The sequence below is a fragment of the Phaethon aethereus genome, assembly GCF_964289735.1.
Source record: "Phaethon aethereus genome assembly, chromosome: 6".
Lineage (NCBI taxonomy): Eukaryota > Metazoa > Chordata > Aves > Phaethontiformes > Phaethontidae > Phaethon > Phaethon aethereus.
Window position 1 is genome coordinate 30865809 of NC_138580.1, and position 27559 is coordinate 30893367.

General features: G+C 39.1%; 1 pseudogene across 1 annotated transcript in view; it reads right to left on the minus strand.

Moving 5' to 3' along the window:
* LOC309406409 (aldehyde oxidase 2-like) overlaps nucleotides 1-25455 on the minus strand; it is a 35409-nt pseudogene extending 9954 nt beyond the window's left edge. The window contains exons 1-16 of the transcript in view: nucleotides 25402-25455; nucleotides 23007-23133; nucleotides 21946-22007; nucleotides 21396-21482; nucleotides 19297-19377; nucleotides 16826-16970; nucleotides 15243-15322; nucleotides 13824-13972; nucleotides 13516-13653; nucleotides 8843-9026; nucleotides 8355-8581; nucleotides 6845-7013; nucleotides 6277-6389; nucleotides 3352-3465; nucleotides 2042-2175; nucleotides 1275-1356 (exon numbers count right to left, since the gene is read on the minus strand). The product of the transcript in view is annotated as an aldehyde oxidase 2-like (transcript). The remainder of the gene's footprint in view (nucleotides 1-1274; nucleotides 1357-2041; nucleotides 2176-3351; nucleotides 3466-6276; nucleotides 6390-6844; nucleotides 7014-8354; nucleotides 8582-8842; nucleotides 9027-13515; nucleotides 13654-13823; nucleotides 13973-15242; nucleotides 15323-16825; nucleotides 16971-19296; nucleotides 19378-21395; nucleotides 21483-21945; nucleotides 22008-23006; nucleotides 23134-25401) is intronic.
* Between the last annotated feature and the right edge of the window lie 2104 nt (nucleotides 25456-27559).

Consider the following 27559-nt stretch of genomic DNA (forward strand, 5'->3'; position numbering starts at 1 on the left):
AAGTGAAGGGAAGGTTAGAGCTGGGGTTAGATTCAGGATGTGCGAGATCAAGATCAACATTCCTTCTCCTTCAAAATTGTAACCATTTTCCAAATTTTAGGAAAAAAATAGTTAAGTTGTAACTACATCAAAACAAAACAGGAACCATAAGTCTACGGGGGCCTACTGAAAATTCAGAGAAGGATAAAGTCTCCTTTTTTTTTTTTTCTCCAAAAGCATAACCTTAGTCATAATTCATAATCTTTATCCTAGTTTCAGGATAGCTAATTAATGAAGGGCACCAGAATTAATATGATTAATTAATTGTTTCTTCTGCTCTAAATCCATACCTAAATATTTAGCTCTATGTAAGATTGGGCAGCAGGAAAATAAACTCTTTATTGTTTCATTCCTCCAAGCTTAGTCCTACTTCCAACACCATCATAAGACATTCAGATAGCCAATAGCTGAAACCAAAGGAAACATAAACTTTTGCCACTATCAGTAGCTTTAGGACTAATTCAGTGAGAAAACAAAATCTTGACATCTATTTTTACCTTCCCTAGCAGTAGCCATAATCTCAGATATCCCTGATTAAGAGGGATCTCCACTGAAGTGGACCATGAGCCATACGCCCCTTTCAATACCACCCAATAAAGCTTGGGGCCTCTGCAGTATTTTGTAAGAAGTAACACTCCTTATCAGGTCCTTTGAGAATCCCAACCCTCACAATTATAAAAATAGCCTTAAAAACTCTTGAGTAAAAATTGTTTGCTCCAAAATTATACATAAGGCATATATCTCATTCAATATAAATACTTCTTTTAGCTCAGGGGCTCATGAAAGAGCAGTGCTGGCATTGTTTACCCAGTTATTTTTAAGGTAAGGATTTAGAAGTCAAAAGGAAGAGTTTTGCTACCAGCTGAATCTTGCATTACCTTGCAGGGCTGGTTTCGTATCTGAGAAGTGGCTTGTATTCAATTCTGATTTATGTACTTGTCATCCGAGGATGGGGTAGGCCTGATGTTAACAGTATTTCAGACTAAGAAAAGGGATGGATAGCTCTGCTTTTTCTGGATGTTGCATGGACTGTAGGAATAGGATGATAGCTGTTGTTTTGATTCATAGTATTTGTCAGGGTACTCTTAGGACTGGGGCATGGTTGGTGCTGGGTTAGCATTTCAGGAGAGGAGTTTGGTTTCTTGCTGCGTGTTGCTCATCAATGAAATGATGCTGATTTGCCCCAGAAGAAACTGTTACCCAGTAATTGAGCAAAATACCTTCTCCTCTTTTTATTTTCCAAAGAAAGGGTGCCATCCACCAGTGATTAACATATCTGTATTTCTTTCAAGGGCAAAACGGACTGGATGCCCGGTCCTAAAGTGAACATAAAAAAATACACTTTTTTTTTTTACAATCTGCCTATTCATGCAGATTGTAAAGACATTACATGTACATGGCCAAACTCCTAATCGTGGCAATAAATCAGTCCAATTCTATCTTTTAGTTTCTTATTAACCTAACATGCCTGAGTTTAGTCTGATTCAGCAGATTTTTTTTTTTTCCCTACAGAAACAAAGTAGAAGAAATGATCTTTTCAGTGGTTTCCCTTTCGCGTCTCAACAGGGAGATGAAAGTTGCTTGAAGCGCGCACAAGACATGGCAAGGAAGCCAGAGTAAAGGAGAGCTGTGGCACAAAGGCTTCATGTGAACACACCTAAGTATTAAGATAAAAAACACTTTCACTGAAGATCTACAATGAAATTCAAGCCACTGTGCCTGGGAAAGGCTTGAATGGTTGGGATTTATACAGATCAGCCCTGAGAGAAACTACATGGGGCCTTTGTTTTGGCTTTCAGATAGTAAATAAACTCCATTGTCAAAAGCCCAGAGAATTTTCAAGCCTCTATCCAAGATTTACTGCCAAAGAGGTAAGAAAGATGATGTCATTAAGATAACCCCCCAAGTAGAGTTCAGGACTTAGTTCCTTTTTCATTCAGTCTTGTCATCTTTTAATTTGTTTTAGTTAAATCAGTCATTTGATTTAGTTAAACCAACTTAATTGTTGGCTGCCACTGCTACAATTACAGCAAAGAGTGAAGGTTTAGTAACCTTCTTACCGAATGCTTCATCCACACGTTTCACATGGCATATGATTTTATTGGACTGGAGGTTTTAAACAGGAGCCGCTAATTCCTGCAAAGGTGAACATCCAGGATTTTACTGAGATATGTTAACTACCAAAGTACTTAAAAAATGCCTATTTTCCATGTCTAACCATATATTAAAAGCTAACAGGTTTAAGAATCCTGTGCAAAAAACTAGAGTTGCTATAGAAACAACAGCAAAAAAGATTTCAAACAGTAAAGATGCTAATGAAAACACAATCTAGTCCTTAAAGAGTAGTGTAGAAATGTAAAAATAGTTCCATAAACTAGTTTGATTATCTGATGCCAGATATGATAATCTCTATATGGAACTGCAAGTTTCACCTGCAGCCAGAGATAAAGCATCCGCTAAAATACCAAGCTGAATGGAACAGGGCGATTATTTACAGCACACTAGGCAGTGTACCTAAAATACTGACAAACCATTGCATTCTGAAAATATCTCATCTGAGAGTGCTTGCAGAGATGCAAGTAGAGGTTTAACTTGCCAGGCTGACAGAGAAAGCTTAAAAAATGCAAGCCAGTGATGAACTTTAAAAGCTAATCCTAAACATGTAGAAATTAACATATATTCTTTGAAACTGTTGTTTTCTACAGGCCTACAGTCCAGTTCTGAAGTTGTATAGAACCTGTTAACCTTTTTTTCACATAATTTCATATGATTTGTGGGTTGCTATTATTTACATATCCATTTATCATGATTTACACATGATTATAACCCCATCATCATCAATGCAAACTCATACAAGCAATGCAACTTGTCTGGATATTCTTTCTAAAGCTGCAGACACTCATTGCTGCAAAAAAGTGATTGTCCAGGATTGTACTGAGGATTCTCACTGATTTTAGGAGGGTTCGGCCAATATATTTAAGACAGAATTAGTCTTTTCTCAACAAGAAAATTACATCCGTATTATTTATCCAAGGTACCCTTTGTTCATCCCATAGTAATAGTGCTCATTTGTGTCTGCACTGCATTGGATAATACAAATAGCACAAGATCTACTGTTAGATTCAGCTTCATAATTAGTAGTTAGGCCTTTTATTTTCATAAAAAGATTCAAATCAATTAATCTGAATTGGGAACACCACTAGGGAATTTCAAGAGAAGCACAAAAGACTGAAAGCAACTCTTCGCCATGTAGTTCAGCTTTAACGTTATATAGGAAGGTAAGAAACAAGTATCACTAATACTTCATTTTACCTGTACATCTGTTGCATGCTGAGTTGACACATACACATCCATTTCTTTATCCTCCACTCTTGGAAAAACAAGCACAGTATTTGTTTCCGGGTAAAAATATTCCTGTCCTCCCATTCACCTGCTACATATATAATTGTAGGAAAATCTAAGCTGGGTTTCAAATGAACTGCAAGGAAATGTATATTTGTATATATATGTATGTATATATGGCATGGAAAAAGAGTTTTGTCACAGAAGAAAAACAGTTTCATTTATTTTTTATTTCTTTGTATCTCAGGTTTACACCTTCTGGGACCTGTGTTTGTTGAGAAGAAATTATTTAATCACTTAATCCTTGTATAGCTTTTTTTTTTCCTCTCCCCAGGATAAGATCAGTATCAATATCTCATGCTTTTTCTTTAGGAGGTTACATCCCTTCTGCTATAACAGGATTATAATGTCTTCTTCTGAATCATTCTTTGAGGGAAAATACAGTTTTCCTCTTCCTTTCTTACCGTCTTTCCATTACTATGTCCTTCTCCTAGTACACTTTTTCTACACATTTCTACCCAAAACTTTACTTTCATGCTGTTTTCATTACAGAGATGGAAATCTGTCAGCACAGCATAAAAGCTAAGTCTGTAAATTCTCTATGTAACCTTAATTTGGGTCTGACGGTATTTCCCTAGGAGTTATTCCCGAAACACATGTTCATGCAGAAGTAGTAGGAATCATAACTGAGGCCACTAGAGGGTGACATGACATTTTATGGGGAACAGTTGGAAAAAGTTCAAAGGAGAGCAGAAAAAAATCATCAGAGGTCATGAACCCACATGGATAGACTGACAGAATTGAGGGGGCTCAGCCCAAAAAAGTGAAGGAAGATGTGAATCTTGGAATCCATGGGAGGCTGCTGCAAAGAGGAAGAGAATAGTTTGTGCTATGTGCTCACAGTACAGAGAACAAGCAGCACAGTAGTACTTAAATTGCAGCAAACTGTTAGCAATGAGGATAATTGTTCTAATGATAGGAATGGTGAAACACTTGCAAAAATTGCCTGGGGAGACTGCAGAATCTTCATGCTTGGAGGTCTCCAAGAACAACTTAGATAAATCTGATCATTCTTTCAAACATGATACAGATAGAATTGATGTTGGAAAAAGGAAAAAGGGATGATGGTCTGCTACCTTCCCTCTTGTGATTAAGCAGGTGTCAGTTCATGTGCAGGTAGTATTCAGTGAAGAAAAAAACTCAGCTGCAGAAATTTGGGGAGCAATAACAGCAGAAGGTAGGTGTGATAATATATGTTATGAAAGGACAATCAGAAAACCAAGCATGAGTTGTCTAAGAATTTGTAAGGTGCTCACTAATAGATTTCAGAGCTACATTCAAGTGTTAGAAACACAGAATTAGGGCAAGTATTAAAACTGGTGAAGCCAATGTTAAGAGAAATATATCTTGATATCATGTACCTTAATTTTAATAAATCTTTTTACACTGTCCCACAGACTACTCTCATAAGCAAGATGAGAAGTACAATCCAGATAAAATCAGGGATACAACTGATTGAAAACTGCACTCAAAGTAGTTTACAGGGTTGGTTGTCAAGTTGCAAAGATGATGCATGTAGAATCATAGAAGAGTCTCTTCTGAGTCTAATGTTACCCCATGGTTGCTTTAATAACTGATGAGTAAACTACAAATAATACCAAACTGGAAAGGACTGCAAGCCCTTTAACGGACAGGTTTAGATTTGAAAGTGATTTTTCTGTATTGCAGAAATGGCCTAAAATCAATGGCTTGAAGTTCAATGTGGGTAAATGCCAGTACTTTATACAGCACTATTGAACAAGATCTAAGCAGGTATTACAGAGGAGCGTAACTTGACTGTATATCCACAACTGATAACACCACAACCCTAATCTAATTCAGTGATACTAATGTTATATAGAATTTCTGGGAGACTCCACTTGGTATTGGTGAAACCTAATCTGAAATGCTACCATACTTAAGTTGAATGTAGTGAAATTAGAGATAATGGAGAAGGGAGCAGTGGCAATGATAAAGACTAGCAGACATGACTTATGGGGAGAAGATGAGAGGACTCTGTTTAGAGGGTGGACCTTTAAAGTTTGCAGGAAGGGATATTTAGATGAAGTATTAGAAAAAAAGTATGCTACTTATAAAGACAGTTAAACTTTAGAACTAACTGCAATAGGAGTTTGTGGAATATTCTTCATTGATACTTCTTAAACACAGATACTTATGCACAGAGTATGCTCTGAGCACAGGTATGCTCTGGATCATGTTTACTATTTGAAGACAGTAAACGTGGTGACTGTAGGAGTGATATTCCAAACCAGTGTACTCCGATCCCCTTGTTTCTGGGATTAGGCTTAAGTCAAGCAGTCAGTTTAAAATGGGATAAATTAAGTTAGTTAACACCCATAAACAAATCCTTATTTAGCTGTACTGTTTGTCCTAGGATTAGGGTGCTTCATTTTAGTTAGCTGAGTTGTAAAACAAGGAAATGGTAGAGTTTAGTCAACATGAACTAGCAGGTGTTAACTAAGCCAGTGACCATTTCATCTCCATCCCCAGTGAAGGGGAAGAAACCAACAGAGTAATTACTTGTCTCATCTTTGAATATCTCTAATGCTATGGCTATTTCATTCTTTCTCAGAATTCATGACAATCAGTCATTTATCAGCCCTTAAGGAATCATAGCTGGTTCATTTAAACACCAAGTTATTTAAGGGAGCTTTTCCTTCCTCTGTCACTGGGGAGTGGTAATTCTGTTCAGCCCAGCCTGCCTGGCACTGCATTAATAGCTCTTGCATTTATTTTCATTTCCTTGCAATAAGATGATACTTGCAAACTCACTTTCCTTTTTTTTGTAAATAGCTGAAGCAAAAGGTCCAGACACTTCTCCAGAGCAAGAAATACCTTATCTCCTGCATATGCTTGCTTATCCTTGACATTTTCCCCTGGAACATCTCTTGCTGTCAGTACGTCAACCACCTGAAGGCACCCGAAGGGCTTCTGATGCATCAGTTAATCTGGAAAGTAGAGCATGCACATAAATGAGTACAGTACATGGTACAACTATCTCTAGTACAAGTAATTCAGTGAACTTCAGGACAGAAACATAATCCACTTGGTATTCTTACCACAGATCTCTACATAAAGAAGAAAGTGAAAAAGTTTTGATTAGCATATTGAGAAAAAATAAAGGAAAGGCATGATCATCTGTGTGTGCATGGCATAGAACAGCTCTTTAAATTCTAGTTCCAGTACATACAAAATCTAAGAATATATTTTCTTTCTATATTTTTTGTACTAAAATTGGTGAATTCATTAATATGGACTCTTGTGTCTATATCTGACACTATTTAAAGTGCACAGTAAAGAAATTCTTACTTCGGTTGCAATGCATAATATGGCCAAATCAGACAGGAAGAATAGAAAATGCACGTTAACATACTTAACGTGCATACAGATTTTTCTTACCTACATAATCTTTGCATGCGCTTTAATACTGGTGACCACGGCCAGTGAAAGTTCTCCATCCACTGGACAAATGTCATCAGTGTAAATTCCTTCACCAGTAGCATGCTTAATGCCAGACTGGTGCATGATGGGACAGCCCACAGGATCTTGTGGAGACTGTGCTGAGTCAACATCTTGCAGAATAGGAACATGTTATCCTCAAGCCAGAAGAGTAATTATAGAAAGCTTTACTTAAAAACACTTTCTGAGATATTTTGTGATCATAAAATCCATGTGGAAGCCATCTGGACTTTATGACAGTATTTTTGGGACACATTATAAAAGGCTAATTCCATTTTTAGAATTTGTGCTATAACTGGCACTAAGGTGCCCTGGCAGAGGACTGAGAAATATACTACATTAGATACCATTGACATCTCTAGTAAATGTAAGTCTCTTCTGCAGAAAGACTGCACTAAATAAATATTTTTAAAAAAAATCAAGAAAGAGAGAGGTAAAAAGGACAAAATGACACAGTGGAACCACAGCAGAAAAAGGAGAGCTAAAGTCTTCTGGATCTTATAGCTTGTCTGTCTGCTGGGTCCATGCTGCTTCTGATAGCATCCTTGTGCAAGCCACGCTTTTACAGACTTCAGCATCACCACTGCTTCAAACAATCATATTTCACATTGTTTACTTCAGAGAAAACATACCTGAAATCAGAAATGCATTCAGGGATCACTCTTAATTGCTTCTTGCCCAACTTCCTAAAGAGATAGGCAAATTAATATGCTGGTCAGTGTTGAGTAGACTAAAAAATGGTTTCATCCAAGTTTTTGCTAATTAAATTCCCATCAACAATCCCCTCTATAACTTCAAAGACAGCCTGGAATAGAAAGCATTTCTATTAATGAAAAATAGAGCTTTGGTGCTCTCTATTGTTGAATTGCCGATAAGTCACATTAACTTGAAACAGACTATTATCAGGGACAGTGAAAATCTTCTAATATTTGTGTTTTGGTTGGGCTTTTACTCAGTAAAGAGTTCTCTGTAAAACATATCTTCTCAGTCTTTTAAAGGAGAACAAAACAAATTCTTGGCTGATGCTGAAGGCTTTGATGGAAAACTGATAAGCAGCAAAAGTTTGATTTTAAAAGTTTTTCAATTTTGCAACAAAACAAAAATATGAGTGAAAATTCTTGATGAAATTTGAATATTTTTAAAATTGAAATCTTCTACTGAGCAAACTTTTTCACATGTCAACCACCTCTCCCTTTCGTACTGTAGCTTTGCAAATAAATCTTTAAGGTTTGAACAATCAGAGAGATGCTGCAGTAGATTATTCCATTTATTTGTATTGAGGTCCATTGGACAGTGTAACTAAATTCATCTGAGTTCTTGCATAGCTGAAAGCTGTGCCTGTTTCAGCTGTGTTAGGACAGCCTGATGCTGCACACCACCTTGTTACTGCACAATGTATTTTGAAGTAAAGCCTAGCACCTTTACCCTTTCTTCTCACAACCCCAAATCTTTACGAAAGCAGAGTTTTCCTGCAGCCTGTTTGCTGATGTGGGTATGCAATTCTTGTCCAGTCCTTACCATCTGATGTAAACCATGTAACACTTCCAGGTAAAATCTGAAAGGGAAGCTGACAAGCAGAGTTCTTCTGTATTCTACTTTTCTACCCAGAGCTGATGGAGGGAGAAAAATTTCCTCCAGCATCAGTCTGCAAGCTTCGTTCAGCATCTGATCATTCCGTTGCCTGGTAGAAAAATAGACTAACGTGAACACAACACCTCTTCATAAATAACAGGCAGCTAAAGCTATTGTGAAGTATGTGGAAAGTAATAAGTGAATAAATTGGCATAAGTTATATTAAGAAATAACCTATTGTTGGGGAGGACAGGTCAAATACTGACTGTGAGAGGTTGATGATGGGATCTCCACTGGCAGAATCAAGCAGGCCCCATGCATCGTGCCATGACTCCTGCATTTGGCTTAAAAACTTGAAGATATCCAATACTTTCCTATGAGCTTCACACAGCACTTTGTGCACTGAGTGTGACTGAGACAATGCCTGTATATAAAATACTCAGATCTACAATGGTGTCTGCGCCTGGACTGAAAAGGTCTGGCATTCCAGAATATACTATGGACAAAGCATTTTTCTGAGTTTCAGCCTGTCTGAAAGCTGAAATAAAGTCATCCTAATGGGGGAAAAAAAGGAAGGAAAAACTCCATCAATGTCAGAAATTGATTGAAAGAAAACAAATCTATTATTCCTTGTATTTTAGGTGTTACCATTGTCCAAAGAAAACAACATTTCTAAAGAACATATGCTAGAATTACTGTTTCAGTAAACAGTAGTTTCTTGAAGTACTAAGCTAGTCGTAGACAGGCATACTAAGAGGGGACATTACTTGAGGTTATCTGCATGTAAGAAAACATGCCGAATTTTAAATTTTATGAGCAGTTTAATGACTTCAGAGTGCTGGAAAAGCAGCCCTGGTATAAGGCACTTCTGTCGCAAATGGACAATTCAGGCCGCTTAAAGAAGTGCCACCAAAGATACCAGAAAATGAATGATTTTAATACAAATTTGTAGAAAGTGCAACTTTAACAGTGTTTGATGGCAAGGTTCACTCTATTACTTACTCAACATGGAAAGGTATATAGAGAGAAACCAAATAACAGTTAAATTTGAATGATTTACTCGTGTATTGAATCGAGTTGATGTGTATGTTTTTTGAGGAGAGAAAGTAGGGGAGACCCTCCCGTTGAGTCATGAGGTTCAGAGTGGACAGAAATACACCCCTAGTCCCAGACTTGGTCAACAGTTTACGACTAAGGTTAGGTAAGGGAAGTAAAGGAATGCCCTCCCATTGAGTCATGAGGTTCAGAGTGGACCCCCTTGCTTTCTAAACTCCTTCTCAGAGAAGAGTCTAGGTGCGGCTGAATCCACTCCTAGTCCCAGAATTGGTCAACGGTTTATGACTAAAGGGATAGGGTATCAGGGATTCTGGTGTAGTGATATATGTTGTGCTTGGTGTAACTTTAGGACGGCAACAATCTTATACAAAATAACAGTGATCAAATTCACTAATGATATTGAGATAAATCACAGTATCACATCATATAAAACTTAGCAGCATAATCAGCTTAAAATTACTAGAATTCCTTAATCATACACGCATATAGGTGTAGAGACAGATAAAGAGATATAAGGAAAAGAGATAGATATGTACAAAGGCACCTATTAAATATCCCCCTTGAATTTGGTCAAATACTCACATCGAATGCTTTACGTCACTCAACAGGTGTACAGTTGAGCCTCTGAGTTGATTGCGAACTTGAGGGTTCACAGACTCTGAGGGGCGTCCCACTCAGAGGGAGGTGCTGGTTGCAGCCCGCTGTGATCCAGGAGAGCTCGAAGGGTCTCACTTGGCACCACTATTTATAGAACTAGGAGATGATTGACTTTAGGCATCAGTGAGTTTCCACAATCCAGGCAGGTCATTTCTCAAGTTTTTGCGGTAAGGCTGCCAGGATTGTCTGGAGATAATTGATTAGTTCTGTTCTTGTTCTATACCTTGTTTAGGCAATCAGTTCCTGATACACTCAGTGCCATTCTCCTCCTTGGCTACACAAGAGTGCTTGGTACGGTTGAGGGACTCTCAATTGCCAAACCCTTTGTTCAGAGGCCAAGGCTTGTCAGGCAACTTAGAGCGGCCAAGGTACAAGGCGAAGTTAGGGCAGGGAGAGGAGTGCACCACCACAACTTCATATATGGCTGGTATGTTCTTCAAATTGAATTCTAGTTTAGACAATAGTGATTTCTTCTCCAGGACATGGAGGCCCCACTGTGCTAAGGAGCCTGATTTTGTGAAGATTTAACACTCACAGATTCTACATTTTATGCTACAGTAATGGCATTTACAGAGGGATGCACTAGAAACAGCTGGGCTTTCTATTGTCAGAAATATTTTGTTCTGGGGACAAATCCACATACTGTAAAAGAAAACATAATACCAATTTAATTCATGATCAGGCACAGAATCACAGAATCATTAAGGTTGGAAAAGACCTTTAAGATCATCAGGTCCAACCATCAATCCAACACCACCATGCCCACTAAACCATGTCCTGAACTGCCACGTCTACATGTTTTTTGAACGCTTCCAGTGAGGTTGACTCCACCACCTCCCTGGGCAACCTGTTCCAATGCTTGACCACTCTTTCAGTAAAGAAATTTTTCCTAAAATCTAGTCTAAACCTCCCCTGATGCAACTTGAGGCCATTTCTTCTCATCCTATTGCTAGTTACTTGGGAGAAGAGACCAACATCCACCTCACCACAAACCCCTTTCAGGTAGTTGAAGAGAGTGGTAAGGTCTCCCCTCAGCCTCCTCTTCTCCAGACTGAACAACCTCAGTTTCTTCAGCTGCTCCTCATAAGATTTGTGCTCCAGATCCCTCACCAGCTTTGTTGCCCTTCTCTGGACACGCTCCAGCAACTCAGTGTCTTTCTTGTGGGGAGGGGCCCAAAACTGAACACAGTATTTGAGGTGCAGCCTCACTAGTGCTGAGTACAGGGGGGCAATCACTTCCCTATTCCTGCTGGCCACACTATTTCTGATACAGGCCAGGACGCTGTTGGCTGCCTTGGCCACCTGGGCACACTGCCATCTCATATTCAGCCGGCTGTCAACCAGCACCCCCAGGTCCTTTTCCTCCGGGCAGCTCTCCAGCCACTCTTCCCGGAGCCTGTAGTGTTGCATGGGGTTGTTGTGATCCAAGTGGAGGACCCAACACTTGGCCTTATTAAACCTCATACAACTGACCTCAGCCCATCAATCCTGTCTGTCCAGATCCCTCTGCAGAGCCCTTCTACCATCCAGCAGATCAACACTCCCACCCAATGTCCAGTGTAGACAACACCCCAACTTGGTGTCATCTGCAAACTTACTGAGGGATAACTCGATTCCCTCATCCAGATCATCAACAAAGATATTAAACAGAACTGGCCCCAAAACAGAGCCCTGGGGAACACCGCCTGTAACCAGCTGCTAACTGGATTTAACTCCGTTCACCACAACTGTCTGGGCTCAGCCATCCAGCCAGTGCTTTACCCAGCGAAGAGTAAACCTGTCTAAGCCATGAGCCGCCAGTTTCTCCAGGAGAATGCTGTGGGAGATGGTGTCGAAGGCTTTACTAAAGTCCAGGTAGACAACATCCACAGCCTTTCCCTCATCCACTAGGCGGGTCACCTGGTCATAGAAGGAGATCAGATTGGTCAAGGCACAGATGAGTCTTTTGAAGAAAGTGTATCAAGTGCCCTTTCTGTAGCCCTAGAAAGAAACTTCAGACTCAGACAGCCACAGAACAAGGGGAAAACTGACAGCCAGCTTTCCATCTGCACTTTCTGTTGACAAGTCTTGCAAAAAAATGTGTGCATGTGCCTTTCTGTTGTGTCAGCAAAAAGGCAATTCAGCATAAAAGCAAATGGCAGAAGCAGCCTCCTCCAAAAATGGTGTTAATTTCCTGTGGTGTGGCTGCTTAATCTTACATGTTATTCATGTGATGGCTGACAGATAATTTTCCTGCTCTTTGAAGTGACCTTTTGAGTTTGCCAACAGTGCTGTTGTATTCGGTTCATTTTGTTGTCTCCACCTCTGTTATTCTTAGGCGCAACTGTCTCGCTCTGAAAGGCAAGACTCTGAAATACCCTCTGTGATAGTTTTAGTTCTGTGGCACAACTTGTCACGGGACAAAGCAGGTTGGGATTTCTTTTTTCTTTTCCTTTGTGGAGGGAACTAACCCATTCCTCCTTAATTTCCTCTCTCAAGCTGTTTGTCTCTCAAATGACCACTAGGGCTTAAAGTTTCTGGGCAGCAGAAGCACTGTTGCTGCTGCCAACACAGATTATGCTTTTGCAGGCTTTGAGCTCATGGGAGTCTTGTTGTTTTTCATGGGAAACCTGCCATGCCAAACCAGTCTCCTGTGGGTAGAAGCACTCCTCCAGCATGAGGCCACACACGCTTAGCATGCTATATTGCAGTGGGCAGCGACTCTGAGGACTGACCCTCTGATGTCAAGGTTGGCAGAGACTCCTGTGGTCACTCCCTCATTGACTTCAAGCACAACATACTAGCTTGTAGTTGGGTCTTCCTCTACTTGCCCTGTACTTTTCCTCACATCCTCTAGAGGGATATCTAAGAACACAGTAACATTGACACCATTTTCTCTGCCCCATACCCCCTAAATCCACATGCTGCCACGTTTGCTTACTGTAGTTAGGACCTTATTTTATGAGTAGTAACAATGACAGCTCAAGACTGTTCAGTGTAAATCGCTAATTAGTTGGTGAGAAGAAGCCAGAAATGAGCTTTATTGCTGACGACTGTGTGACAATATGGCATTTTTCCTGGAATATTCAGGCAGCCCAAATTTCTCTGTCTGGAAGGGGCACAAATGCACCTTTAAGTGTGGGGAAAAAACAGTAAGAGAGGCCCAAAGAAGTAGAAGATGATGACTAGCTGAGAAGAAGTGGGAGAAGCAATAGAGGGATGCCAGAGCTTTTGTAGCTACTTCCAAAGCAGTAGTAACCTGCATGTTTCAATGTCTACTGAAGATAATGGAAGTATTCCTAAAAACTATACTGGAACCTGAATGAAACCTCTATAACATTGGGGTCTTGCCCTCATAGAGTATGAGATGAGAACAGAAACAAGGACCTCCTTGGGCTTTATGCCTGCATGCTCACAACCAGCAAGAAACTGAGCAGGGATATCAGGATTTTCTCTGATGACAGTTCTCTGGATATTTGCCCCTGCTAACTAGCATAGCATTCCCAGTTATTTCATACAACTTTTGTGATGGTATTAACTACTTAGCCTTATGAGGCATGATCCCAGCCTCACCCAGCTTTTCTCCATGTATTTGTAAGTGACATTCACACAGATATGTCTGTAGTGTTGGCTTTTTACTACTACTGCTGAATACATACCGTCATCCTGATCTGTTCTCCAGCTAGAGTTCTCAAGTGCTGAAAGAGAGCTTGGTAGATTTTTGTTTTCTCCTCTGGAAGTTTTGGGACTGCCTCCGTCAGGATGTCTCTGAGCTGGGCCAAGCAGCAGGCAGCTCCTATTACTAGCCCTGAAATCAAATGAGTTTAAACACTGAAATCATAGCACCACAATATAAATGCAATATATAGCTGATAAGGTCTCTAAAGATTTGCTTTTGTACATAGCTCTTGTCAGAGAAATGATAGTAAGGTGTGTTTTATATTACATGCAATAAGAAGTGCAAGTACTATTTGCTTATTCAGCAATAGTTCCCAGTATACACACACACCTGAAAAATATACATTGCATATTTGCATACACCAATGTACATCCCTTTTTTGTGATGTGTATTCCCAAAAACATGAACAACAGTTGGCTCATTAGGATGAAGGGTGGCCAAACTGCTGGAATCTTCCAAGACCGAGCCACAAAGACTCAATCACACTTCCAGTAGTATCTGAGAAGCCTCTACCATGGACTTCAGTGAACCCTGGAGTAAGCCTGCAAAGAAGTCTTCAAGTGTTGTGTAGCATTTTTTCTGAACAAAGGGGCCATGTTCAAAAGTAATCTTTTATTGATGTATCTGCTTAAAGGCAGAGTTGCACTGATATTAGCATAATAATTTGAAAATATTTATAATACAGTAGCTGCTGTAAATCATGGAGCTAGGAGAACATAAGGAGAGAAAGAAGCAACTGTAACAAAATGTTAATTTCTCTATTTTCCTTAATAGCTTGATTTCCCATGGGGAAGATGCTGCATTTCATTCTTTTGCTACAGGTGTAATGCTTCCACTCATGGAGGTGATGTGTCTACCAGATTGGATTCTTGACTGATGGAATTAGCACAGCCCTTGTAATGTCAGTGCATCTGTGATAATTGCTATTAGCCAAGAATCCAGCCCAGCCCACTCCAAAGAAAATCTTGTGATATTTTGGATTGTAAATTTATATCTGAATATTTAGTCTTGAAAATCTAGCACTATGTTCTGTGGACTTTGTTAGATCAATGGTTGTGATAGAAAGGCTCATGTCTGGTGAAAACATAAAAAAAAATAAGGCTGGCTTAGGGCTTTCCCCTATGTTTACTGTCTGCAGAAATTTGAGATTTGAACAAATATATTTTGGCAGAACAGTTTCATAAGTTGTCTGTCACCATCCATCATCTCCAGACCATAGGTGAGCTGACATATTGGTTAAAAGGCTTAGTGAAACAACTGCTACAGGGAGAAAAAATTCAAAACGTTCCACACCAATGAGAGTCAACAGTTCTTACTGCTTTTGGTGTCAAAATACAAACCCCAAGTTAATTCAGTCACCACTGTTTGTACCATCAGTGGACTTAACTTGGAGACTTACCATCACTTGTGCTACTCACACCACGCATTTCTGGAATCCTAACAGATGGAGAATGATTGGATGATAGGCATCGTGGATTTTTTATGAGCCTTGCAAGGCAAAGCACGATAGTATGATTAGGGATCTGTTTAAAGAATTAACAATATTCCTTGACACGGAGACTGAAAAGTTCAAAACTACTGTAACTAAGTAGTTTCAAAGTCTTATGTTTTTTTGTTGTGCGGTATCTTGAATATCACATTTTACTGCTTTTACCAGGCCCACTTCATCTGCTTCATTCTATACTCCAAAGGCTGATCTGAAGTCCAAAGTCCAATATTCTGTTTCCTGACTCTTGCTCACTGTTCCTCTGGACTGGTTTCTTGTCCTTTCCTGTATCGCATTCAGACTTTACCTCTCAGAGCTATACACAATTCCACTCTTGCTTCGTCCTATTTCTAGCTACTCATTCCATCTTTCTATATGAGCTACATAATTTTTGCACTTCCCTTGTTCTCTTCTTGTGCAATGTCTTTAAAAAAAGCTATTCCCAAACTAGTTTATACATATAGTAAGTAGACCATCTCATGACCTCTCCCTGCTGTAAACCTCAGGCTTTCTATGGTAGTCCTCTTTACTGTGCAGTAGCTGTTTTAGAGCCTGATCCAACGACAACAGAGAGCTTTCCCTTGATGTGAAGGGACTTGAAGATTTTAGACTTGAGTATTTGCCGTTTTGGCACTTTGCCAAGTACCACATCACGGGCATATATTACTAAACAAATGCCATGCCCTTTGCTGGGCAATGTACAGATAACTAGAAGACCCAATGGATTCTCTTTTAATCTGTGCCTTTATTGTCCTGACAGTGAAGGGAAATATTCTTACCAAATTCCTCCTGACTGATTACTCCCTTAAGAAAAAGTATACTGACAATTTATAAAAATAAACAAAACCCCATCCATAATACGCAGAATCTAGCCAGTGCCTGGATATCATGGCATATGGGGTTACTGTGCCTTTTTCATGGGTATTATTTATGTTGTGATGCTCAGGCTAATGTGGGTGTGACATGTTTGGCTCTCATAAGCATGAGTGACTCCTTCCCTATTCCCTATGTCTTTTTTCTGCTGAGGTCTCTTGTGAGGCTATGCATCTTCTAAGCTTTCAGGAGCTTACATGAAAGGAAACTCTGGATATGCCACGTTACTAGCAGTGGTTAGTTTTTTTCTGTTTCACTGATTTATTTTCAGAATCAAAAATCTTAACAGACCAAATAGCAACAGGTCTGAAATATATTGAATAGGAAAAGAGATTGATATATCTTAGTCTGAAGTATTTTATCCTTTTCCCAATTAACTGTCTGAGGTTACTGGGAGAAGTTTGGCAGCACAAATCCCAGGCTCAGGTGATGGTGTTACTAGTCCTAATCTAGTTATTGATATACTACAAAAAAAATCACAGGAAATTACATTGGCCTAAATATTGAAGCACAATCATTGCAGTGAGAGAATGCATTTGGGATCCCAAGAAGATAAAATGCAAGATTATGTGCCTACTGCATAATGTAATCCCTGTGTCAAAAGATCTCTTGTCTTTCCATACCCACACCGGTGTTCCCCACAACGAGGCGTGCCTTTGGATACTTGGCTTTCAGCTCCAGAAGCTCCTTCAGCTGAGTGGGAGAAATCCATGCTGTTCTCTTGCCACAGAAAATCAGAGGGGTTTTTTGCTGCTCTTGAACCATTCTCTGGGGTGGAAATGACAAAGATTTGTTAATTTTTACTAATGTCAATATAAGCAACCATAGTGCTAACTAGGACACTGTGTCATGATAGACAGTGAGATATTAATGTGGCTTTTCATTAGAGGTTCCTGTAGTGCTGTAAAATGCTGAGCTTTTATCATAACTGTATTATTGCTCAAAAAACTGTGACGAGAACCAACTAAATGACTTGGTAAAAGACACATAAATGAGTGGTAGGAGAAGATGTGTTATGTTTTCCTTTATCCTGCTCTGATGATTCTGAAAGACTGTCTTTGTATATGATGTAAACAATAAAGCAATGTGATTGGACTTTGTGGGAAATCAGGATGCCAAAATCTCACTGCATATGTGACAGAAGTGTATTCTCTTAGTCAGGGAGGATCATCGCATCCCCATTTGCTGAGCGTCTTGTATCTACTGTCCAGACCCAGACTAGTTTCTACAATATGTAAAACGTTTTTTAAAATTAAAGTACCTACTTTCCCATTTGTCTGCAAGGACTAATCTTTTCAGAAATATTGTCTCCTTGGGATGGTTGATTAGTATCTACATTTTTGTTTAATCAAAATGTTTTTCAGGCACCTCCTGTGTTACAAGATTAAATATGTCCTTTTTTCCCCTGAGAATACTATATATGTTCTTTTTATATTTGACAAGTGCCATGTGGAATCATGGTGTCAAAATATGCAAAAGCAATCACTGAGAAACACCTGTCTTTGCAGACAATGCAATGAACAGACCAGTGGACAAGCCAGACAACTGTTGCAATTATGGGCTGGCCCTCTAGGTAAAAGACACACCTGAAACATGAAAAAGGAGCTATGGGTCTGTGGAACCAGTCATAATCTTAGTGGTGTCAGCACCCCTCCTGCCACAGAAGAATCTGTCACTAAGTATTACTGCCTTAGATATCTTCCCAGCTGCATTTCACATGCTTTTTCCAGTATCCAGACATTTAAAGCATGTTCACCAAGCAGGTTTAATTTCTAAACATGGCGCTTAATGCCCAACCTGTTTAAATCTGATAGCTTGAAACAGACTTCAATGGGATTTGAATAAGCTCAGCCTAATCAATCAAGGTCATCTTGAAGACCTTGTGTAGCCTGAAGTAGCAGTTCACTCCTTCTGGTAGCTCAATCTGAACACATAGAACAGATGACAGCACCTCATTTCTGGCTCAACAGCTTTTTAAGCCAGCAACAGTTTAGCCAAGATCTTTCATCCAAGTATAAAAGTTGCAAAATGTCCATTTAATATTTGCATTCTTAAAACATGAATCTCTCATGGGCAGGTCAAGTAGCGGAAAGGCAAATCTGCCTTCCACTTCATGATCTCATAAAGGAGCTTATGCCTTACTATGCATGATCTGCACTGAGAGGCAATCATTAAACAAGGAAGTTGTACTCTATGACAAATGTTTACAGATCCAACTGCCTTGCAGCAAATAACATTCTGTAATGCAGTAACAAATCAGAGAACCATGCCATGCTTTCCCAGAACTCAAATGAACATTTGAGCCTCTGAGTTGGTTGTGTAATAGCAGCAAGAAGTGCCCATCAGTATTTGCAAAAGAAGTGCAAACGAGGAATTTCACAACAAGCTGTTGAAACATGAGTGAGGATTAAAACAACAGCCTGGACCTGCCTCCTTGGATTCTACTCAGTCTGGTCTGGGTAAATCCTGCACTATCATTTTCACTGCTCTCTTCTTTTGCCTTTCTCTGCAGATCATGTGGACTTTACACCTCCTCCTTTCAAGTATCCATCTGCCCTTCTGTAACTCTCCAATAACTACTGCAATAAACCCTCTTCTTTCCTGAAGTCCTTTGCCTTTCCTGTGGACCTGAAGCATTTCCCATGTGTAAGTCCAGCCTCAGGTTGCCAGGGTCTATGTACCAGTTGCAAGGAAATAATGGGTCCTGTGGTCACTTGAATCCAACAGAGAATCACAAGACAGAAAAGGATGGAGAAGCTCATTTGGGAGCTTCCCAAGAAAATACTATATTCCACAAAAAATGCCAACTGCTCTGAAATGAAATGGTTCTGAATAAGGAGTTCTTTTGGGAAAAGTCTGGAAACACAGTTTTGGTTCTGGAAAGGCAAACAATTTCTTTTTTGAAAATATGAGCTAATTGTAATAATGACAACATGTAGATTATCTGCACTGAAATGCCTCGTTATGTTGGACTAAAACTGGTCTTTTCTGTTTATGTGAGGACAGATGTTTCAGCTTAACAAAAATATCATGTTTTCAACGTCTGCAGGAACTCAGTCATGCTTGCATGATAACAAAAGTCAATAAGGCATGCCATTAGTTCAGGAGGAAATATAAATTCCTGTGTTGGTTCCACAGGTGGGAATTCTTTTGGATTGCAAAGACTTATATGAATCTGCAAAGAAATTGGGGGAAAAAAAGGAGAATGCATATTTTCAGAGTAAGTTGCAAGTCTTTGTGAACAGATGAGATTCTTTCCTGATGTGACATTGAGTTTTCACACTTTTTAGGTTGAGTTGCATTCAAAAATTCAAGATGCCCAAGTTGATTTTTAATGTTTAGTTCTGTTACACCTATTCACAAAGTACTCTAAAGACAGGAGACTATCTAATCACTCTCAAGCCTTTGCTTGAAATACATCAAGCCTCAAGGAAGATCTTGCACGATTTCCTGAAACTGGTCATAGTAGATGTGTAGCAGGCACATTGGGTGAAATGTCTACTGTGGGCAAGTGCAGTGCTAGATGGTATAGTTATGTTATTTTCATATACTGTGCTGGCTAAGGAGTTTTCTAACAGAGAGAGTTTGAGATGACAATGTATTAGTCCATCTGATCAGACAGACTCCTGCTTATGGAGAGCCTCTCCACCCTTGCATAAACTGCAAGAAGTGAATGCTGACAGCACATCGTAAAAATTAGCTTTTTCTACTTGTTTACAGATGTTTTTTTTCTGCTGAGGTCTCTTGTGAGGCTATGCATCTTCTAAGCTTTCAGGAGCTTACATGAAAGGAAACTCTGGATATGCCACGTTACTAGCAGTGGTTAATTTTTTTCTGTTTCACTGATTCATTTTCAGAATCAAAAATCTTATCAGACCAAATAGCAACAGGTCTCAAATATATTGAATAGGAAAAGAGATTGATATATCTTAGTCTGAAGTATTTTATCCTTTTCCCAAACAGTCATTATCTCTGGGCATTCTGAACAGATCGTGGCCATGGTAACTGTAAGATCTGGCTCTGGATGACCTAGTCTACTGACTGACTCCATTGATGAAATGGCAAAAAATTCTAGCTCTCCCTTGATCTTCATAACAATTAGGCACCAGCTATTGGATGAAAGCAGCTATAAGGAATGCAAATCAGTGAAAGCCAAGTAAGAGAACATCCAAAGTAAGTGCCGTTTTGTTATTAGCAACTGCTACATTGCCAGATTAATGCTTCAAACAACACTGACAGTAGTCGGCCAACAATTTTCAGTTCTTAAACAGGCGGAGACAATAGACACGTGCACAGATGTACACACGCATCCAGTTACACTCCTTGGGGTTCTAACGTTTTTCACTGTCAAAACAAGCTTTCCTCCACTCACCAAAGACATTTTACTTTACAGAAGCACGCTTCAGAGGCTCTGAAGGGCACTATGGCCTCTTCTTGCAGGTGGATGAAGACAACAATTTCTGTGATGCACTCAGGAAATGGAGGACTCTTCTGAAGGCCTTATGTGTACAGGGGTTCCTATGCATACCCTTATACATGATAATTGTAGGACTTTTGCCAAATACATGTAAATGATGTCACATGATCTAGAATGTGCATATGTAGAGTCAGAATAAAGCAATGTGTACTTTGAAGCAGTGCCAATATATCAATTACTATAGAATTCAGAAGAATGAGGCACTTCTTCCCTGAACATCTTGGAGCCACTCCATAGTAGTGCTTATGAAAAGCTTTACAAGCACAAACTGACATTGCACAGGAATAGCTTTGCTTCACCTTCAGAAATACAGAGTTGGTGTCTCAAGCACACAGAAACAAGCCATGCTGACAGCTGCAGAACTTCTGTTAAGGGAGTTCAACTGCACATCAAGACCAGCATTTTTAAGGAAGGTGTCTTCAATCAACAGTTTTCTTCCTCACAAAACGAAGTAGACTTAAATGTATAATATTGAGATCCACATTCTCACTGGAAAATGTCAAAAAAGGTCAAACCTGTCTGCATTCTGACTGCACAGCAATGCAGATATGCTTGTGCTACCTTTCTGCAGCACTGAGAGCACAAAGCATGGAGTTCAGTCTGGGCTAAATGCCCAAGAACAGAAAAGTAGCTGCTGCCATAGTCCAAGATGGACTTTTACTACAAATTTGATAATGCAAACAGAAGATAATGAAAACAAATCTAATGTAACTTACCTGACCTCCTGTAGAAGATGAGCATACAGATTCTTCCTGATCCAGGCAACATTGTCTAGTTCCTCTGAGTTGGCAACATGTTGACTCCTAAAGAAATCATATCCTACTCTATAAAAGCAATGAGGCGGCTTTGTGATTTACTTGTGAATTAATGTTTCGATTCTTCCTGTTTCAAAGCAGATTGTTTCAGTCACTTGAACTTGCTCCAGGAGACCTCTTAAACCTTAGGGCCCCTAGGAGTGAGTTCCATTTGGGTACCCAAGTATCCATAAAGTAAATGGAAAAACTCAAAATTACTTCAGTGGTGCATGGATCAAGTAATTGGAACTGACACAAAGGATTCTTAAGTGCATTGCAAGAGTACATGTTGGTGGCAGATGTAAGCATCCAGCACATTAAAAAACAAAAAGAGCCAGATTTTCCAAAGGCTCAACCAAAAATAATTTCCAAATGAAGCTATATTCCAGGTAGGTACTTCAGGGATTCTCAGCCTTTTCAGATACTACCAACTGTCCCAAGATAAGAAACACATTTGAAAATAATGACCTACCCTAGCAAAAGATGTGTAGCTGTCTATAATTGGTCTGTGTCCTGTGCAATGGAGCAAATTACCTGAAATAAACCACATGATAAATAATTATAAGAAACCAGAATAATGTTTGGGAGCTCCAGCATAAATAGGAATGGTCTGGCATCAAACCTGTAGATATGAAATGTTGAAATTTATGTCTCTACTTTCCAATGGGCAAAATCACATCTATAAAAATATTACTTTAATAATGATCATGATGTATGCTTAAATTATTATTTTAAAGGCCATTTCTAATAATAATATGAATTATTTTTATGAATGCATGTAAAAAATCAAATGATGAAAAGCATCCAAGAGTAAATACTATGATTACTACTACCACTACAGTCCTTGTCTTTTATAATCCAATCAAAAATCTACTGCCACCCATCACTATCATGGTTTTCATGTACTATTAATAGCAGCAGTGAAATCTCTACTGGAATTTCTGGCACTTTCCTCATGTAGTCTAAGTTTTCTGGTGGAAGGGGTCAATTATTTTGGGACCTATAGGAGTGCTAGCAAACTTGGGACTAGAAAGTGAGTTGAAGTTGCTTCACCTATTGTAGTAAATCTTGCTTGAAGAGCAGTCAATGTTTCAATGGGCTAAAATGTCATGTCATTTATTTCCCCTGCAACTGCAGAAACCTATATTAGGCACTTCATATTATTGGTAGGTGAATACTTACACTGTAGACAAAATAGAACCTACTTTTTCACTGTATTCATTGTAACAGTGTACTTATATTGCACTATATTGAGGCTGCTGCTGTAGGAGGGCTATAAAAACAGGCTGTTCTAAATGCAGGGACTTTCAGAAATATTTAGCCAGTGCTAAATGTCACTGTATATCCCATCTGAAGTCTCCAGTGTGAACCTCCTTTTTATGATTTTGAGATGTTCTTATACCACCATGGCTATGACAGAATACCTCTTTGAAACATCATCTACTGCTCTTTGAGTCAAAACATACTTATGACCTTGGCAACCAAACATTTATCCCTTTATTACACTTTTTACAATTACTCTCTGAAACCTACCATCCAGAACAGAAATTATCTGCTCCGTGGAAGGTTCCACATAGTTTCTCAGTAAAGAATATATGGACATCACCATTCCAGCGGTGCAGAAGCCACACCGGGAGCCGTGGCACTTGGCCAGCTTTTTCTAGAACAAAACAGAACAGCACGCCCTGAATCCAGGATATGGCTTCCCTGGCTTTCTGAATAGCCATCCACAGGCTGTAGGCCAGTAGCAGCATTTTGACTGTCCTGCTATGACCATTCATGAGGGAAATGCTCAGAGCAATCACCTAGTTAAAGGATAATACTTGCTCCAGTTTAGACCCCCATGATCCTAATTCCTTGATATGAGAACAGAATAAGGCCCAAGAATTTCGGTTTAGACATCAATCATATGTTAAATATTTCTAACCATGAAGGCCAGAACACAGAACATGTCCTCAACCACAGCTTCAGCACAGACCAGTCCCAGAGTCAAGACCCTTGGAAAAGAGTATTGAGAAAAAAGAGGATGTTTAGAAAACATTCTTAAATCTATGTGGTCAGATTGTGCGTTTCATGGACAAGCCAGAGTGGAGGAAGTGAAGAGCTGACCTAGCCCAAGAGAAATCTCTGGAATACAGGGAAAATGTGTCTAATGTAATATCTATCAAGATAGTTACCCATGTAACTAACACACACAATGCACATACAGCACTGGATTGCTCTGCCAAGAACAAATACAAGGTCAGTTGTGTTATTTCTATTTATTGTTCTGTTTACATCGGTTCACAAAGAAAAGTGAAGCAAATCATCTTAATCCCCAATTGCAGTAATTTAGAGAATTATTTAATGCAAAGGCAAAGCTCAAAAAAAGGATATGCTTCTTTCTTAGATAATACAGCAGCAGTTCTTTGCGATCTGCCTGCCTGTCTATTGCCTACATTATGAAATAAAAAGAGATATTATGGGCTAGAAAGGGATATAATATAATTGTCTCACAAGGATTAACTCTGATGTTGAAATGCAGTGATTGTGGATTAATGTGGTGTGTTTGTTCAGCAACAGGATCCTGTCACTTGTTCACAACCTGCAGATAAATAAACGAATGGGTCAGGCAGTATGGGTTAAATATGTCCTTTTAGAGTAATAGAAATAATAGTTTATTCAGAGAACTGGCAGGGAAAAGAGGCTGAATAGGCACTACATGGACAAGAGTAGAAAGAAAAGTGTCTTTGGACTAGATCCTTTGTTGATTCTTATCAGCATGAATCAGAAATCCCTTCATTTTAAAGCCGTGGACTTGTGTATGTGAAAATTCTGTGTATATTTGCCCCCTTGAAGTTGATATTAACCCTTTCATTTGCAGAGACCCATCAGCATAAAAGCAGAGGAAAATCTTAGTATAAAAAGAGCAGGGAGGATATATAACTAAGTATATTTTCAATGTAATGAAGTTTAATGTGTATGAGTGGGGCTTATGTAGGCCTTGCTTTAGCCTTGTCTCAAAAATGTTGCTGTACTATCGGCATGCTTCAACTTGTTGGAGACAAGATAATACAAACAACTTCAAAAAAAATTTTTAGGACCCATCACTGCAGAATGAAGAGACCGAGCCTCAGGCTTCTCTCAATTCTCCTATACAGCATGCTTCAAATTATCAGGTGTAAGACAACATGAACTAGTTAAGGAATCATCTGGAACTGCAGAGTGAAATAAGGTCTCAGAGTATGCCTTTAAGCACAGTTGGCATGTAATGGTAGATAAAGCATAATAGACAGAAAAAAAATGGAATTACTTTTCCTTAATTCATCTGGTAAAAAAAAAAAGCCAGTACCTTCTCTCTAGAGTATAAAAATGTTGACCAAACTACTGAAAAATATCTTTACAAAAATACATAGCAAGGTTTGTTTGTTTGTTTTTCAACAAAGAAATAAAATTCCTTCATTTCAGCTTGTAATACATTTTGGGTGATGTGTTTGTTAATAAGAATTCTTATTCACTTGACCTGCCAAGTAAGAAAAGGTGACAAAATGTCTGAGAAAATGAAACGTGGGCTTTTGGCATCAAGAACAGAAAAAAATTAACAATTCTTTTCTTTTGATGATTTACTGAAAATATTAGCAAGCAGAATATTCTTTTACTAGTGATGTATATACTCCAACTACATCAACTTTAGGAGTATATTAGTTCAAAGATTTAGTAAACAGCTAACTAATTATAAATCTAAAATTCTGTGTTATGAGGGGTGGTACAAAGTCATTCAGGCTATGTATAAACTGTGGTAAAAAGCAGGATGCTATAAGTAAGATCAAAGTCAAGAGATGATTACCCATGAATAAACTGTTACTCCAGAATAACAGCTTTCCTGAATACCAACAGTAAACATTAAAGCATTCTGTTAAAAAAAAAAAAAAGGCATTAAAAAACTTACCTTCCCACCATTTACAAAAAAGACAAGCTCCTCTGATTGTTGGGGGCAAGCCATGCTGTTGCATTAAAGTCTGAAAAATAAAGCTTTACACATCAAGAGAAAGTAATGAAATGCGATATGCTCCTAAAGGTCAACTGAGTTTGCTTTGTCCTGCAGAATTTATTTTCAGACTAAGCATCAAATTAAGCAGATGGGGAGAAGCCAGTGTAATGTATGCCATTTCTCAGCAATTAATGCATGTTCAGATGCTAATACACCAAACTTTTCTACTCCTTCCCCCCACCCCAACTTTTCTCTGGTGAGCTGAAAGAATTTGAGCCCCTCTAATTCTAACGCTGTAACCTAAGAGACAAGGCACTTAACTGTGAGAGGGCACTTCGGGATTTGAGCTACAACTGCCATGCCTATTTTTTATATTACCCAGCAACTGATGAACTTGGAATATGTATGAATGCCTGAAGCTAGAACCCAAGACATGCAACATTACCCACTTCTGTGGAGTGTCAAATGCTAAGCTGTGGAGCCATGCTTCTCATTTTAGCTTGTCACTGACCTGAACTATCTATATTTTTTTTCTGCAGAGTAACCAAGTTCTAACAAAATCAGGATTACTACCACACACACATTTAAAATTTCCTTCTGGTTATGTCTATGCCATGCCAGCTCTATACCCTGACTGCTGTGGGTGCCAATATAAGATGACCATGCTCTAGCTATACCATGTTCTCAGAGAGAGAAATCCCAAATCCTGGTTTGGGATTCTAGATTCTTACCCATTTCTATGGATGCATGTACAGGAAACAAAGTCATTAATCTTTAAATGTTGTATTATAGCTGGCCTTTTTTTTTTTTTTTTAAAGGGGACTTGTGTGTGTGTCTTTCAGAAGTCTCCATTTGTGTATGTACATGTCTTTGTTTCATTTATCATTTCTACATTTTACAGCAAAGGTCTCTATTGCATTTAGAGTCAGGGTAGGCTTACAAGACAAAGTAGTCAGTCCCACATCTTTTATTACTTCCCATTAGAAGGAAAGAAAATTATTCTCAGCAGAGATATGCTGCTGCTTTTGTGTTTTAGCCCCTAATGTATGCCTGAGAGCTACCACAATACAAGCACTGAAGCAATGTCAGTCACTAGGTCCTGCAGGAAAAAGCCCTAATGGGTCCTGCCAACTGCAGCACTGCTGTAGTTTTCCACATGTGTTATAGGTACAATGATGCTGGTTCAAAGGTCTGAGAAAGGACCAGACTCAATACTAGATTTTGGCAGTCCAATATCTAATTTTCAGAGTACCAGGGCCTCCAAACCAAACCTAGTATTTATGTTAGGTGTTTAAGCTTCCATACACCCCAAATAGAGTGCAAGGGTGGATAGGTATAGAAACACTTCTTTCATGATGAAAACAAATAGAAAGAGTTCTCAACCATCTCCAGTTTGGGTGTTTCTGTACAGTGTACATTAATGTGTCAATAACCATCCAATGCATCAGTGCCTTTGGAGCCCTAACCGTTCTGCTTATCTAGACCCCTGAGTCTGCACATTCTAAACAATGTTAAAAATGTAATAATCCCCACCTGTTTAACACCTGTATAGTCTAAGAAAATTTATTCCATAATATCCCATGTAGTCATAATGTCTTCTGTTAGGATGTTTCATTGCTGATATTTCTATCTTCCATGCAGTTTTTCAAACACCTACAAACCAGGACACAGCTTAATATGTTTAAGACCCTCAAAAAACCCAACAACCCATGTTTGGTACATGTACAGACTTTACTAAGACAACTAGACAACAGTCCCCTTTGTAAAGAGGCAGGGAGGAATCTTTGTTAATAATAACTGAGAAATACTGACAAGCAGACATGTGATCTGCACTGCAGAAAACAAAGTGCAGGTCTAGAACATGATGAATCCCTGGAGTGCAAACACCTCAGCACTGCAGGTGGGGAGACGTCATTGCCTGTAAGAGTTGGGCCATGATTTTTACAACATTTGACTTGTCTGGAACTAACCAGCACCTGAGCTGATGCATAGGCACATAGGAGAACCACAGACACTGCACCTTCCCCCAGTTCAATAGACCTATATGCTCCTTGCTTCAGTATATCCCAGGATTTATCCACATTTGGGGGCTGTTATTGACATGTCAGCTGTCATT